The sequence below is a fragment of the Hyla sarda genome, unplaced genomic scaffold (genome assembly GCF_029499605.1).
Source record: "Hyla sarda isolate aHylSar1 unplaced genomic scaffold, aHylSar1.hap1 scaffold_181, whole genome shotgun sequence".
Lineage (NCBI taxonomy): Eukaryota > Metazoa > Chordata > Amphibia > Anura > Hylidae > Hyla > Hyla sarda.
The window spans coordinates 177,227-193,919 of NW_026608456.1; the positions used below are offsets into that span (position 1 = coordinate 177,227).

General features: G+C 45.6%; 7 non-coding genes across 7 annotated transcripts; all 7 read left to right on the plus strand.

The window, feature by feature from the left end:
• The first annotated feature begins 1,278 nt into the window (after positions 1-1,278).
• LOC130314158 (U2 spliceosomal RNA) lies at positions 1,279-1,469 on the plus strand. The gene has a single exon (XR_008861898.1). It is a non-coding gene; the product is annotated as a U2 spliceosomal RNA (small nuclear RNA).
• Positions 1,470-3,562: 2,093 nt separating this feature from the next.
• On the plus strand, positions 3,563-3,753 carry LOC130314160 (U2 spliceosomal RNA). Its single transcript, XR_008861899.1, has one exon. It is a non-coding gene; the product is annotated as a U2 spliceosomal RNA (small nuclear RNA).
• Positions 3,754-5,844: 2,091 nt separating this feature from the next.
• Positions 5,845-6,035, plus strand: LOC130314161 (U2 spliceosomal RNA). The gene has a single exon (XR_008861900.1). It is a non-coding gene; the product is annotated as a U2 spliceosomal RNA (small nuclear RNA).
• A 2,091-nt stretch (positions 6,036-8,126) lies between these two features.
• On the plus strand, positions 8,127-8,317 carry LOC130314162 (U2 spliceosomal RNA). The gene has a single exon (XR_008861901.1). It is a non-coding gene; the product is annotated as a U2 spliceosomal RNA (small nuclear RNA).
• A 2,086-nt stretch (positions 8,318-10,403) lies between these two features.
• On the plus strand, positions 10,404-10,594 carry LOC130314164 (U2 spliceosomal RNA). The gene has a single exon (XR_008861903.1). It is a non-coding gene; the product is annotated as a U2 spliceosomal RNA (small nuclear RNA).
• Positions 10,595-12,678: 2,084 nt separating this feature from the next.
• On the plus strand, positions 12,679-12,869 carry LOC130314294 (U2 spliceosomal RNA). Its single transcript, XR_008862020.1, has one exon. It is a non-coding gene; the product is annotated as a U2 spliceosomal RNA (small nuclear RNA).
• A 2,084-nt stretch (positions 12,870-14,953) lies between these two features.
• LOC130314165 (U2 spliceosomal RNA) lies at positions 14,954-15,144 on the plus strand. The gene has a single exon (XR_008861904.1). It is a non-coding gene; the product is annotated as a U2 spliceosomal RNA (small nuclear RNA).
• The last annotated feature ends 1,549 nt before the right edge of the window (positions 15,145-16,693 follow it).

Genomic DNA, 16,693 nt, shown 5'->3' on the forward strand with positions numbered 1-16,693 from the left:
CGCTTTTTATGTATTCAGCACCTATGTATAATGTTGTAAAAATGCTCTAGAAGCTAAAGTCGCAGAAATGTCACACATATTTGGCCTGCAACTTTCTGTGCGACAAATTCAGACAGGAAAAATCAGTATAAATCCTTAGAAAATTATCCCCCAGTGTCTCCATCTGCTGGCGGTATTGAATAAGCATTGCTGCACTGATGGGGTATGCATTAGACGAAAAAAAAGAAGAAAAAGAAGAATAATACGCCCAGAAAAGAGGCGAAAAGGAGAAAAACGTAAAAAAACGTGAAAAAAAAGTAAGAGGAAGAGAAGGGAAAAAAAGGTGGAAATGGGTTTAAAAGTGATTTCGGCGGAGAATATATATATATATATATATATATATATATATATATATATATATATATACGCGCACACACACACATATATATAAACGTATTCTCCGTTGAGATATTGCAGCCGCTGCTGTGTCCAGGCCCAGGAGCCTTAGCACTGTGCTGTGATGTCACTCAATACCACTGACATCACTAGGTGTAAACAACATCTCTCCTTTGCTGTGTATGTGACTATGGAGCTGTTTGGTGATGTCGTCTATTATGGCCTTCATAGAAGCAACAGGAGATTGTTGCATCCATCTAGAACCCTCAGAACTACAGTGCTATGATGTCACTCACTTCCACAGGCCTTGCAGAGTGTAAACAACAACAACCCAGCTTTGTTGTGTATGTAACCATAGGGATTTGTGATGTCACCTAGAACCTTCACAGCAGCGACAGCTTTATGAGGAGCATCAGCACTGCTCTGCCTGAGCAGAACCATCACCGCCATAGGTTGTCAAATAACCCGGATTTAACCCACACAGGTAAGTCCAATGGGGTGCAGGCATGTCCTCTATGCTTACAGCTTCCCGTGGGTGTTGGTTTGATACCGTTTGGGGACAGCCAAGGAGGCATCTGCAGGCAACAAAGGTAGGTGTGTGCTTGTGTGTGTGTTTCCTATGCAGATCCTAAGCCCAGTGTCACATGCAAGTAGGAGGAGTAAGAAGGGTTTCTGGCAAATCCGGGTTATGGATTGCATTTAAAAAGGCCCCGTGGGAGTGCAATGGGCCCCTGTCTTGCTGCTTAGCAATAATGGTATGGGTTTAGGTTCTGCTGTGTGTACTGGTGGTTGACTGCCCCCCAGCCCAGAGTGTGCATGGAAAATTGTCTGGCAGCCTCCCTGACAGCAAGCAGTGATAGTGCCCATGAAGGGGACCTTGTTGGGCCCGCCCCTTTCACGGTTATCGCTTCTCGGCCTTTTGGCTAAGATCAAGTGTAGTATCTGTTCTTATCAGTTTAATATCTGATACGTCCCCTATCTGGGGACCATATATTAAATGGATTTTTGAGAACGGGGGCCGATTTCGAAGCTTGCTTCCGTCGCCCTATGCATTGACCCGATATGGCAGTATCTTCGGGTACAGTGCACCACCCCCTTACAGGGTTAAAAAGAAAGATTCCTACTTTCATTGCTACCTGCTTGCTGGCTAGCCAGCTAGCCAGCCCTGTGGGCCTTGCTGCTGCTGCTGCAGCCAAAAAACAAAAGGTGGTGCTGCTGCTGCTTCTGCTGCTTCTGCTTCTGCTTGTGTCTGGCCGCTGTTGGAGCGTCCAGGCACAGGACTTCTGCTGCTGCTGACTAAATGGCCTCCTTAATTGGATCATTTGAGTAGCCAGCACACCTGTGCAGGTAGGGCATGACATGATAGGCAGCTGCCTTGATAGCGGGTGGGTGCTGAATGTTCCTAATTGACAAAATAAGATTAATGCTTATGAAGAAATATAAAATCTCATCCCTTCCCCAATATCGCGCCACACCCCTACCCCTTAATTCCCTGGTTGAACTTGATGGACATATGTCTTTTTTCGACCGTACTAACTATGTAACTATGTAACATAACATGGGGGGGGTCTCCTGGCTGTTCACACAGGTGTGTCATTGCTGTACATTGACCATGTATTGCTTCTGTGGTATTGCAAAGGCAAAGACAAATGCTTCCAGCCATCCATTGCACTAATGGATTGGTCATCAGCTGGCTGTCTATGTCCCGCATCAATATAGACCAAAGTACAGAGGGTTAGGCTATGCTATTGTGCACCTACCTGATGCATCAGAAGGTGCGAGGCCCTTGCTAAATTCTGTGCACAGACTTTGAGATCTATACTTTAGACTGTATCTAAACCTGCTCCAACATGGACTGACATTCTGGCCTACTTTCAGCCGATGCGACTTGTCTGTCGCTGAACAGTCGCTTTTTATGTATTCAGCACCTATGTATAATGTTGTAAAAATGCTCTAGAAGCTAAAGTCGCAGAAATGTCACACATATTTGGCCTGCAACTTTCTGTGCGACAAATTCAGACAGGAAAAATCAGTATAAATCCTTAGAAAATTATCCCCCAGTGTCTCCATCTGCTGGCGGTATTGAATAAGCATTGCTGCACTGATGGGGTATGCATTAGACGAAAAAAAAGAAGAAAAAGAAGAATAATACGCCCAGAAAAGAGGCGAAAAGGAGAAAAACGTAAAAAAACGTGAAAAAAAAGTAAGAGGAAGAGAAGGGAAAAAAAGGTGGAAATGGGTTTAAAAGTGATTTCGGCGGAGAAATATATATATATATATATATATATATATATATATATATATATATATATACGCGCACACACACACATATATATAAACGTATTCTCCGTTGAGATATTGCAGCCGCTGCTGTGTCCAGGCCCAGGAGCCTTAGCACTGTGCTGTGATGTCACTCAATACCACTGACATCACTAGGTGTAAACAACATCTCTCCTTTGCTGTGTATGTGACTATGGAGCTGTTTGGTGATGTCGTCTATTATGGCCTTCATAGAAGCAACAGGAGATTGTTGCATCCATCTAGAACCCTCAGAACTACAGTGCTATGATGTCACTCACTTCCACAGGCCTTGCAGAGTGTAAACAACAACAACCCAGCTTTGTTGTGTATGTAACCATAGGGATTTGTGATGTCACCTAGAACCTTCACAGCAGCGACAGCTTTATGAGGAGCATCAGCACTGCTCTGCCTGAGCAGAACCATCACCGCCATAGGTTGTCAAATAACCCGGATTTAACCCACACAGGTAAGTCCAATGGGGTGCAGGCATGTCCTCTATGCTTACAGCTTCCCGTGGGTGTTGGTTTGATACCGTTTGGGGACAGCCAAGGAGGCATCTGCAGGCAACAAAGGTAGGTGTGTGCTTGTGTGTGTGTTTCCTATGCAGATCCTAAGCCCAGTGTCACATGCAAGTAGGAGGAGTAAGAAGGGTTCCTGGCAAATCCGGGTTATGGATTGCATTTAAAAAGGCCCCGTGGGAGTGCAATGGGCCCCTGTCTTGCTGCTTAGCAATAATGGTATGGGTTTAGGTTCTGCTGTGTGTACTGGTGGTTGACTGCCCCCCCAGCCCAGAGTGTGCATGGAAAATTGTCTGGCAGCCTCCCTGACAGCAAGCAGTGATAGTGCCCATGAAGGGGACCTTGTTGGGCCCGCCCCTTTCACGGTTATCGCTTCTCGGCCTTTTGGCTAAGATCAAGTGTAGTATCTGTTCTTATCAGTTTAATATCTGATACGTCCCCTATCTGGGGACCATATATTAAATGGATTTTTGAGAACGGGGGCCGATTTCGAAGCTTGCTTCCGTCGCCCTATGCATTGACCCGATATGGCAGTATCTTCGGGTACAGTGCACCACCCCCTTACAGGGTTAAAAAGAAAGATTCCTACTTTCATTGCTACCTGCTTGCTGGCTAGCCAGCTAGCCAGCCCTGTGGGCCTTGCTGCTGCTGCAGCCAAAAAACAAAAGGTGGTGCTGCTGCTGCTTCTGCTGCTTCTGCTTCTGCTTGTGTCTGGCCCCTGTTGGAGCGTCCAGGCACAGGACTTCTGCTGCTGCTGACTAAATGGCCTCCTTAATTGGATCATTTGAGTAGCCAGCACACCTGTGCAGGTAGGGCATGACATGATAGGCAGCTGCCTTGATAGCGGGTGGGTGCTGAATGTTCCTAATTGACAAAATAAGATTAATGCTTATGAAGAAATATAAAATCTCATCCCTTCCCCAATATCGCGCCACACCCCTACCCCTTAATTCCCTGGTTGAACGTGATGGACATATGTCTTTTTTCGACCGTACTAACTATGTAACTATGTAACATAACATGGGGGGGGGGGGGGGGGTCTCCTGGCTGTTCACACAGGTGTGTCATTGCTGTACATTGACCATGCATTGCTTCTGTGGTATTGCAAAGGCAAAGACAAATGCTTCCAGCCATCCATTGCACTAATGGATTGGTCATCAGCTGGCTGTCTATGTCCCGCATCAATATAGACCAAAGTACAGAGGGTTAGGCTATGCTATTGTGCACCTACCTGATGCATCAGAAGGTGCGAGGCCCTTGCTAAATTCTGTGCACAGACTTTGAGATCTATGCTTTAGACTGTATCTAAACCTGCTCCAACATGGACTGACATTCTGGCCTACTTTCAGCCGATGCGACTTGTCTGTCGCTGAACAGTCGCTTTTTATGTATTCAGCACCTTATGTATAATGTTGTAAAAATGCTCTAGAAGCTAAAGTCGCAGAAATGTCACACATATTTGGCCTGCAACTTTCTGTGCGACAAATTCAGACAGGAAAAATCAGTATAAATCCTTAGAAAATTATCCCCCAGTGTCTCCATCTGCTGGCGGTATTGAATAAGCATTGCTGCACTGATGGGGTATGCATTAGACGAAAAAAAAGAAGAAAAAGAAGAATAATACGCCCAGAAAAGAGGCGAAAAGGAGAAAACGTAAAAAAAACGTGAAAAAAAAGTAAGAGGAAGAGAAGGGAAAAAAAGGTGGAAATGGGTTTAAAAGTGATTTCGGCGGAGAAATATATATATATATATATATATATATATATATATATATATACGCGCACACACACACATATATATAAACGTATTCTCCGTTGAGATATTGCAGCCGCTGCTGTGTCCAGGCCCAGGAGCCTTAGCACTGTGCTGTGATGTCACTCAATACCACTGACATCACTAGGTGTAAACAACATCTCTCCTTTGCTGTGTATGTGACTATGGAGCTGTTTGGTGATGTCGTCTATTATGGCCTTCATAGAAGCAACAGGAGATTGTTGCATCCATCTAGAACCCTCAGAACTACAGTGCTATGATGTCACTCACTTCCACAGGCCTTGCAGAGTGTAAACAACAACAACCCAGCTTTGTTGTGTATGTAACCATAGGGATTTGTGATGTCACCTAGAACCTTCACAGCAGCGACAGCTTTATGAGGAGCATCAGCACTGCTCTGCCTGAGCAGAACCATCACCGCCATAGGTTGTCAAATAACCCGGATTTAACCCACACAGGTAAGTCCAATGGGGTGCAGGCATGTCCTCTATGCTTACAGCTTCCCGTGGGTGTTGGTTTGATACCGTTTGGGGACAGCCAAGGAGGCATCTGCAGGCAACAAAGGTAGGTGTGTGCTTGTGTGTGTGTTTCCTATGCAGATCCTAAGCCCAGTGTCACATGCAAGTAGGAGGAGTAAGAAGGGTTCCTGGCAAATCCGGGTTATGGATTGCATTTAAAAAGGCCCCGTGGGAGTGCAATGGGCCCCTGTCTTGCTGCTTAGCAATAATGGTATGGGTTTAGGTTCTGCTGTGTGTACTGGTGGTTGACTGCCCCCCAGCCCAGAGTGTGCATGGAAAATTGTCTGGCAGCCTCCCTGACAGCAAGCAGTGATAGTGCCCATGAAGGGGACCTTGTTGGGCCCGCCCCTTTCACGGTTATCGCTTCTCGGCCTTTTGGCTAAGATCAAGTGTAGTATCTGTTCTTATCAGTTTAATATCTGATACGTCCCCTATCTGGGGACCATATATTAAATGGATTTTTGAGAACGGGGGCCGATTTCGAAGCTTGCTTCCGTCGCCCTATGCATTGACCCGATATGGCAGTATCTTCGGGTACAGTGCACCACCCCCTTACAGGGTTAAAAAGAAAGATTCCTACTTTCATTGCTACCTGCTTGCTGGCTAGCCAGCTAGCCAGCCCTGTGGGCCTTGCTGCTGCTGCTGCAGCCAAAAAACAAAAGGTGGTGCTGCTGCTGCTTCTGCTGCTTCTGCTTCTGCTTGTGTCTGGCCGCTGTTGGAGCGTCCAGGCACAGGACTTCTGCTGCTGCTGACTAAATGGCCTCCTTAATTGGATCATTTGAGTAGCCAGCACACCTGTGCAGGTAGGGCATGACATGATAGGCAGCTGCCTTGATAGCGGGTGGGTGCTGAATGTTCCTAATTGACAAAATAAGATTAATGCTTATGAAGAAATATAAAATCTCATCCCTTCCCCAATATCGCGCCACACCCCTACCCCTTAATTCCCTGGTTGAACTTGATGGACATATGTCTTTTTTCGACCGTACTAACTATGTAACTATGTAACATAACATGGGGGGGGTCTCCTGGCTGTTCACACAGGTGTGTCATTGCTGTACATTGACCATGCATTGCTTCTGTGGTATTGCAAAGGCAAAGACAAATGCTTCCAGCCATCCATTGCACTAATGGATTGGTCATCAGCTGGCTGTCTATGTCCCGCATCAATATAGACCAAAGTACAGAGGGTTAGGCTATGCTATTGTGCACCTACCTGATGCATCAGAAGGTGCGAGGCCCTTGCTAAATTCTGTGCACAGACTTTGAGATCTATACTTTAGACTGTATCTAAACCTGCTCCAACATGGACTGACATTCTGGCCTACTTTCAGCCGATGCGACTTGTCTGTCGCTGAACAGTCGCTTTTTATGTATTCAGCACCTATGTATAATGTTGTAAAAATGCTCTAGAAGCTAAAGTCGCAGAAATGTCACACATATTTGGCCTGCAACTTTCTGTGCGACAAATTCAGACAGGAAAAATCAGTATAAATCCTTAGAAAATTATCCCCCAGTGTCTCCATCTGCTGGCGGTATTGAATAAGCATTGCTGCACTGATGGGGTATGCATTAGACGAAAAAAAAAGAAGAAAAAGAAGAATAATACGCCCAGAAAAGAGGCGAAAAGGAGAAAAACGTAAAAAAACGTGAAAAAAAAGTAAGAGGAAGAGAAGGGAAAAAAAGGTGGAAATGGGTTTAAAAGTGATTTCGGCGGAGAAATATATATATATATATATATATATATATATATATATATATATATATACGCGCACACACACACATATATATAAACGTATTCTCCGTTGAGATATTGCAGCCGCTGCTGTGTCCAGGCCCAGGAGCCTTAGCACTGTGCTGTGATGTCACTCAATACCACTGACATCACTAGGTGTAAACAACATCTCTCCTTTGCTGTGTATGTGACTATGGAGCTGTTTGGTGATGTCGTCTATTATGGCCTTCATAGAAGCAACAGGAGATTGTTGCATCCATCTAGAACCCTCAGAACTACAGTGCTATGATGTCACTCACTTCCACAGGCCTTGCAGAGTGTAAACAACAACAACCCAGCTTTGTTGTGTATGTAAACCATAGGGATTTGTGATGTCACCTAGACCTTCACAGCAGCGACAGCTTTATGAGGAGCATCAGCACTGCTCTGCCTGAGCAGAACCATCACCGCCATAGGTTGTCAAATAACCCGGATTTAACCCACACAGGTAAGTCCAATGGGGTGCAGGCATGTCCTCTATGCTTACAGCTTCCCGTGGGTGTTGGTTTGATACCGTTTGGGGACAGCCAAGGAGGCATCTGCAGGCAACAAAGGTAGGTGTGTGCTTGTGTGTGTGTTTCCTATGCAGATCCTAAGCCCAGTGTCACATGCAAGTAGGAGGAGTAAGAAGGGTTCCTGGCAAATCCGGGTTATGGATTGCATTTAAAAAGGCCCCGTGGGAGTGCAATGGGCCCCTGTCTTGCTGCTTAGCAATAATGGTATGGGTTTAGGTTCTGCTGTGTGTACTGGTGGTTGACTGCCCCCCAGCCCAGAGTGTGCATGGAAAATTGTCTGGCAGCCTCCCTGACAGCAAGCAGTGATAGTGCCCATGAAGGGGACCTTGTTGGGCCCGCCCCTTTCACGGTTATCGCTTCTCGGCCTTTTGGCTAAGATCAAGTGTAGTATCTGTTCTTATCAGTTTAATATCTGATACGTCCCCTATCTGGGGACCATATATTAAATGGATTTTTGAGAACGGGGGCCGATTTCGAAGCTTGCTTCCGTCGCCCTATGCATTGACCCGATATGGCAGTATCTTCGGGTACAGTGCACCACCCCCTTACAGGGTTAAAAAGAAAGATTCCTACTTTCATTGCTACCTGCTTGCTGGCTAGCCAGCTAGCCAGCCCTGTGGGCCTTGCTGCTGCTGCTGCAGCCAAAAAACAAAAGGTGGTGCTGCTGCTGCTTCTGCTGCTTCTGCTTCTGCTTGTGTCTGGCCGCTGTTGGAGCGTCCAGGCACAGGACTTCTGCTGCTGCTGACTAAATGGCCTCCTTAATTGGATCATTTGAGTAGCCAGCACACCTGTGCAGGTAGGGCATGACATGATAGGCAGCTGCCTTGATAGCGGGTGGGTGCTGAATGTTCCTAATTGACAAAATAAGATTAATGCTTATGAAGAAATATAAAATCTCATCCCTTCCCCAATATCGCGCCACACCCCTACCCCTTAATTCCCTGGTTGAACTTGATGGACATATGTCTTTTTTCGACCGTACTAACTATGTAACTATGTAACATAACATGGGGGGGGTCTCCTGGCTGTTCACACAGGTGTGTCATTGCTGTACATTGACCATGCATTGCTTCTGTGGTATTGCAAAGGCAAAGGACAAATGCTTCCAGCCATCCATTGCACTAATGGATTGGTCATCAGCTGGCTGTCTATGTCCCGCATCAATATAGACCAAAGTACAGAGGGTTAGGCTATGCTATTGTGCACCTACCTGATGCATCAGAAGGTGCGAGGCCCTTGCTAAATTCTGTGCACAGACTTTGAGATCTATACTTTAGACTGTATCTAAACCTGCTCCAACATGGACTGACATTCTGGCCTACTTTCAGCCGATGCGACTTGTCTGTCGCTGAACAGTCGCTTTTTATGTATTCAGCACCTATGTATAATGTTGTAAAAATGCTCTAGAAGCTAAAGTCGCAGAAATGTCACACATATTTGGCCTGCAACTTTCTGTGCGACAAATTCAGACAGGAAAAATCAGTATAAATCCTTAGAAAATTATCCCCCAGTGTCTCCATCTGCTGGCGGTATTGAATAAGCATTGCTGCACTGATGGGGTATGCATTAGACGAAAAAAAAGAAGAAAAAGAAGATAATACGCCCAGAAAAGAGGCGAAAAGGAGAAAAACGTAAAAAAACGTGAAAAAAAAGTAAGAGGAAGAGAAGGGAAAAAAAGGTGGAAATGGGTTTAAAAGTGATTTCGGCGGAGAAATATATATATATATATATATATATATATATATATATATATATACGCGCACACACACACATATATATAAACGTATTCTCCGTTGAGATATTGCAGCCGCTGCTGTGTCCAGGCCCAGGAGCCTTAGCACTGTGCTGTGATGTCACTCAATACCACTGACATCACTAGGTGTAAACAACATCTCTCCTTTGCTGTGTATGTGACTATGGAGCTGTTTGGTGATGTCGTCTATTATGGCCTTCATAGAAGCAACAGGAGATTGTTGCATCCATCTAGAACCCTCAGAACTACAGTGCTATGATGTCACTCACTTCCACAGGCCTTGCAGAGTGTAAACAACAACAACCCAGCTTTGTTGTGTATGTAACCATAGGGATTTGTGATGTCACCTAGAACCTTCACAGCAGCGACAGCTTTATGAGGAGCATCAGCACTGCTCTGCCTGAGCAGAACCATCACCGCCATAGGTTGTCAAATAACCCGGATTTAACCCACACAGGTAAGTCCAATGGGGTGCAGGCATGTCCTCTATGCTTACAGCTTCCCGTGGGTGTTGGTTTGATACCGTTTGGGGACAGCCAAGGAGGCATCTGCAGGCAACAAAGGTAGGTGTGTGCTTGTGTGTGTGTTTCCTATGCAGATCCTAAGCCCAGTGTCACATGCAAGTAGGAGGAGTAAGAAGGGTTCCTGGCAAATCCGGGTTATGGATTGCATTTAAAAAGGCCCCGTGGGAGTGCAATGGGCCCCTGTCTTGCTGCTTAGCAATAATGGTATGGGTTTAGGTTCTGCTGTGTGTACTGGTGGTTGACTGCCCCCCAGCCCAGAGTGTGCATGGAAAATTGTCTGGCAGCCTCCCTGACAGCAAGCAGTGATAGTGCCCATGAAGGGGACCTTGTTGGGCCCGCCCCTTTCACGGTTATCGCTTCTCGGCCTTTTGGCTAAGATCAAGTGTAGTATCTGTTCTTATCAGTTTAATATCTGATACGTCCCCTATCTGGGGACCATATATTAAATGGATTTTTGAGAACGGGGGCCGATTTCGAAGCTTGCTTCCGTCGCCCTATGCATTGACCCGATATGGCAGTATCTTCGGGTACAGTGCACCACCCCCTTACAGGGTTAAAAAGAAAGATTCCTACTTTCATTGCTACCTGCTTGCTGGCTAGCCAGCTAGCCAGCCCTGTGGGCCTTGCTGCTGCTGCTGCAGCCAAAAAACAAAAGGTGGTGCTGCTGCTGCTTCTGCTGCTTCTGCTTCTGCTTGTGTCTGGCCGCTGTTGGAGCGTCCAGGCACAGGACTTCTGCTGCTGCTGACTAAATGGCCTCCTTAATTGGATCATTTGAGTAGCCAGCACACCTGTGCAGGTAGGGCATGACATGATAGGCAGCTGCCTTGATAGCGGGTGGGTGCTGAATGTTCCTAATTGACAAAATAAGATTAATGCTTATGAAGAAATATAAAATCTCATCCCTTCCCCAATATCGCGCCACACCCCTACCCCTTAATTCCCTGGTTGAACTTGATGGACATATGTCTTTTTTCGACCGTACTAACTATGTAACTATGTAACATAACATGGGGGGGGTCTCCTGGCTGTTCACACAGGTGTGTCATTGCTGTACATTGACCATGCATTGCTTCTGTGGTATTGCAAAGGCAAAGACAAATGCTTCCAGCCATCCATTGCACTAATGGATTGGTCATCAGCTGGCTGTCTATGTCCCGCATCAATATAGACCAAAGTACAGAGGGTTAGGCTATGCTATTGTGCACCTACCTGATGCATCAGAAGGTGCGAGGCCCTTGCTAAATTCTGTGCACAGACTTTGAGATCTATACTTTAGACTGTATCTAAACCTGCTCCAACATGGACTGACATTCTGGCCTACTTCAGCCGATGCGACTTGTCTGTCGCTGAACAGTCGCTTTTTATGTATTCAGCACCTATGTATAATGTTGTAAAAATGCTCTAGAAGCTAAAGTCGCAGAAATGTCACACATATTTGGCCTGCAACTTTCTGTGCGACAAATTCAGACAGGAAAAATCAGTATAAATCCTTAGAAAATTATCCCCCAGTGTCTCCATCTGCTGGCGGTATTGAATAAGCATTGCTGCACTGATGGGGTATGCATTAGACGAAAAAAAAGAAGAAAAAGAAGAATAATACGCCCAGAAAAAGAGGCGAAAAGGAGAAAAACGTAAAAAAACGTGAAAAAAAAGTAAGAGGAAGAGAAGGGAAAAAAAGGTGGAAATGGGTTTAAAAGTGATTTCGGCGGAGAAATATATATATATATATATATATATATATATATATATATACGCGCACACACACACATATATATAAACGTATTCTCCGTTGAGATATTGCAGCCGCTGCGCTGTGTCCAGGCCCAGGAGCCTTAGCACTGTGCTGTGATGTCACTCAATACCACTGACATCACTAGGTGTAAACAACATCTCTCCTTTGCTGTGTATGTGACTATGGAGCTGTTTGGTGATGTCGTCTATTATGGCCTTCATAGAAGCAACAGGAGATTGTTGCATCCATCTAGAACCCTCAGAACTACAGTGCTATGATGTCACTCACTTCCACAGGCCTTGCAGAGTGTAAACAACAACAACCCAGCTTTGTTGTGTATGTAACCATAGGGATTTGTGATGTCACCTAGAACCTTCACAGCAGCGACAGCTTTATGAGGAGCATCAGCACTGCTCTGCCTGAGCAGAACCATCACCGCCATAGGTTGTCAAATAACCCGGATTTAACCCACACAGGTAAGTCCAATGGGGTGCAGGCATGTCCTCTATGCTTACCGCTTCCCGTGGGTGTTGGTTTGATACCGTTTGGGGACAGCCAAGGAGGCATCTGCAGGCAACAAAGGTAGGTGTGTGCTTGTGTGTGTGTTTCCTATGCAGATCCTAAGCCCAGTGTCACATGCAAGTAGGAGGAGTAAGAAGGGTTCCTGGCAAATCCGGGTTATGGATTGCATTTAAAAAGGCCCCGTGGGAGTGCAATGGGCCCCTGTCTTGCTGCTTAGCAATAATGGTATGGGTTTAGGTTCTGCTGTGTGTACTGGTGGTTGACTGCCCCCCAGCCCAGAGTGTGCATGGAAAATTGTCTGGCAGCCTCCCTGACAGCAAGCAGTGATAGTGCCCATGAAGGGGACCTTGTTGGGCCCGCCCCTTTCACGGTTAACGCTTCTCGGCCTTTTGGCTAAGATCAAGTGTAGTATCTGTTCTTATCAGTTTAATATCTGATACGTCCCCTATCTGGGGACCATATATTAAATGGATTTTTGAGAACGGGGGCCGATTTCGAAGCTTGCTTCCGTCGCCCTATGCATTGACCCGATATGGCAGTATCTTCGGGTACAGTGCACCACCCCCTTACAGGGTTAAAAAGAAAGATTCCTACTTTCATTGCTACCTGCTTGCTGGCTAGCCAGCTAGCCAGCCCTGTGGGCCTTGCTGCTGCTGCTGCAGCCAAAAAACAAAAGGTGGTGCTGCTGCTGCTTCTGCTGCTTCTGCTTCTGCTTGTGTCTGGCCGCTGTTGGAGCGTCCAGGCACAGGACTTCTGCTGCTGCTGACTAAATGGCCTCCTTAATTGGATCATTTGAGTAGCCAGCACACCTGTGCAGGTAGGGCATGACATGATAGGCAGCTGCCTTGATAGCGGGTGGGTGCTGAATGTTCCTAATTGACAAAATAAGATTAATGCTTATGAAGAAATATAAAATCTCATCCCTTCCCCAATATCGCGCCACACCCCTACCCCTTAATTCCCTGGTTGAACTTGATGGACATATGTCTTTTTTCGACCGTACTAACTATGTAACTATGTAACATAACATGGGGGGGGTCTCCTGGCTGTTCACACAGGTGTGTCATTGCTGTACATTGACCATGCATTGCTTCTGTGGTATTGCAAAGGCAAAGACAAATGCTTCCAGCCATCCATTGCACTAATGGATTGGTCATCAGCTGGCTGTCTATGTCCCGCATCAATATAGACCAAAGTACAGAGGGTTAGGCTATGCTATTGTGCACCTACCTGATGCATCAGAAGGTGCGAGGCCCTTGCTAAATTCTGTGCACAGACTTTGAGATCTATACTTTAGACTGTATCTAAACCTGCTCCAACATGGACTGACATTCTGGCCTACTTTCAGCCGATGCGACTTGTCTGTCGCTGAACAGTCGCTTTTTATGTATTCAGCACCTATGTATAATGTTGTAAAAATGCTCTAGAAGCTAAAGTCGCAGAAATGTCACACATATTTGGCCTGCAACTTTCTGTGCGACAAATTCAGACAGGAAAAATCAGTATAAATCCTTAGAAAATTATCCCCCAGTGTCTCCATCTGCTGGCGGTATTGAATAAGCATTGCTGCACTGATGGGGTATGCATTAGACGAAAAAAAAGAAGAAAAAGAAGAATAATACGCCCAGAAAAGAGGCGAAAAGGAGAAAAACGTAAAAAAACGTGAAAAAAAAGTAAGAGGAAGAGAAGGGAAAAAAAGGTGGAAATGGGTTTAAAAGTGATTTCGGCGGAGAAATATATATATATATATATATATATATATATATATATATATACGCGCACACACACACATATATATAAACGTATTCTCCGTTGAGATATTGCAGCCGCTGCTGTGTCCAGGCCCAGGAGCCTTAGCACTGTGCTGTGATGTCACTCAATACCACTGACATCACTAGGTGTAAACAACATCTCTCCTTTGCTGTGTATGTGACTATGGAGCTGTTTGGTGATGTCGTCTATTATGGTCTTCATAGAAGCAACAGGAGATTGTTGCATCCATCTAGAACCCTCAGAACTACAGTGCTATGATGTCACTCACTTCCACAGGCCTTGCAGAGTGTAAACAACAACAACCCAGCTTTGTTGTGTATGTAACCATAGGGATTTGTGATGTCACCTAGAACCTTCACAGCAGCGACAGCTTTATGAGGAGCATCAGCACTGCTCTGCCTGAGCAGAACCATCACCGCCATAGGTTGTCAAATAACCCGGATTTAACCCACACAGGTAAGTCCAATGGGGTGCAGGCATGTCCTTTATGCTTACAGCTTCCCGTGGGTGTTGGTTTGATACCGTTTGGGGACAGCCAAGGAGGCATCTGCAGGCAACAAAGGTAGGTGTGTGCTTGTGTGTGTGTTTCCTATGCAGATCCTAAGCCCAGTGTCACATGCAAGTAGGAGGAGTAAGAAGGGTTCCTGGCAAATCCGGGTTATGGATTGCATTTAAAAAGGCCCCGTGGGAGTGCAATGGGCCCCTGTCTTGCTGCTTAGCAATAATGGTATGGGTTTAGGTTCTGCTGTGTGTACTGGTGGTTGACTGCCCCCCAGCCCAGAGTGTGCATGGAAAATTGTCTGGCAGCCTCCCTGACAGCAAGCAGTGATAGTGCCCATGAAGGGGACCTTGTTGGGCCCGCCCCTTTCACGGTTATCGCTTCTCGGCCTTTTGGCTAAGATCAAGTGTAGTATCTGTTCTTATCAGTTTAATATCTGATACGTCCCCTATCTGGGGACCATATATTAAATGGATTTTTGAGAACGGGGGCCGATTTCGAAGCTTGCTTCCGTCGCCCTATGCATTGACCCGATATGGCAGTATCTTCGGGTACAGTGCACCACCCCCTTACAGGGTTAAAAAGAAAGATTCCTACTTTCATTGCTACCTGCTTGCTGGCTAGCCAGCTAGCCAGCCCTGTGGGCCTTGCTGCTGCTGCTGCAGCCAAAAAACAAAAGGTGGTGCTGCTGCTGCTTCTGCTGCTTCTGCTTCTGCTTGTGTCTGGCCGCTGTTGGAGCGTCCAGGCACAGGACTTCTGCTGCTGCTGACTAAATGGCCTCCTTAATTGGATCATTTGAGTAGCCAGCACACCTGTGCAGGTAGGGCATGACATGATAGGCAGCTGCCTTGATAGCGGGTGGGTGCTGAATGTTCCTAATTGACAAAATAAGATTAATGCTTATGAAGAAATATAAAATCTCATCCCTTCCCCAATATCGCGCCACACCCCTACCCCTTAATTCCCTGGTTGAACTTGATGGACATATGTCTTTTTTCGACCGTACTAACTATGTAACTATGTAACATAACATGGGGGGGTCTCCTGGCTGTTCACACAGGTGTGTCATTGCTGTACATTGACCATGCATTGCTTCTGTGGTATTGCAAAGGCAAAGACAAATGCTTCCAGCCATCCATTGCACTAATGGATTGGTCATCAGCTGGCTGTCTATGTCCCGCATCAATATAGACCAAAGTACAGAGGGTTAGGCTATGCTATTGTGCACCTACCTGATGCATCAGAAGGTGCGAGGCCCTTGCTAAATTCTGTGCACAGACTTTGAGATCTATACTTTAGACTGTATCTAAACCTGCTCCAACATGGACTGACATTCTGGCCTACTTTCAGCCGATGCGACTTGTCTGTCGCTGAACAGTCGCTTTTTATGTATTCAGCACCTATGTATAATGTTGTAAAAATGCTCTAGAAGCTAAAGTCGCAGAAATGTCACACATATTTGGCCTGCAACTTTCTGTGCGACAAATTCAGACAGGAAAAATCAGTATAAATCCTTAGAAAATTATCCCCCAGTGTCTCCATCTGCTGGCGGTATTGAATAAGCATTGCTGCACTGATGGGGTATGCATTAGACGAAAAAAAAGAAGAAAAAGAAGAATAATACGCCCAGAAAAGAGGCGAAAAGGAGAAAAACGTAAAAAAACGTGAAAAAAAAGTAAGAGGAAGAGAAGGGAAAAAAAGGTGGAAATGGGTTTAAAAGTGATTTCGGCGGAGAAATATATATATATATATATATATATATATATATATATATATATATATATATATATATACGCGCACACACACACATATATATAAACGTATTCTCCGTTGAGATATTGCAGCCGCTGCTGTGTCCAGGCCCAGGAGCCTTAGCACTGTGCTGTGATGTCACTCAATACCACTGACATCACTAGGTGTAAACAACATCTCTCCTTTGCTGTGTATGTGACTATGGAGCTGTTTGGTGATGTCGTCTATTATGGCCTTCATAGAAGCAACAGGAGATTGTTGCATCCATCTAGAACCCTCAGAACTACAGTGCTATGATGTCACTCACTTCCACAGGCCTTGCAGAATGTAAACAACAACAACCCAGCTTTGTTGTGTATGTAAC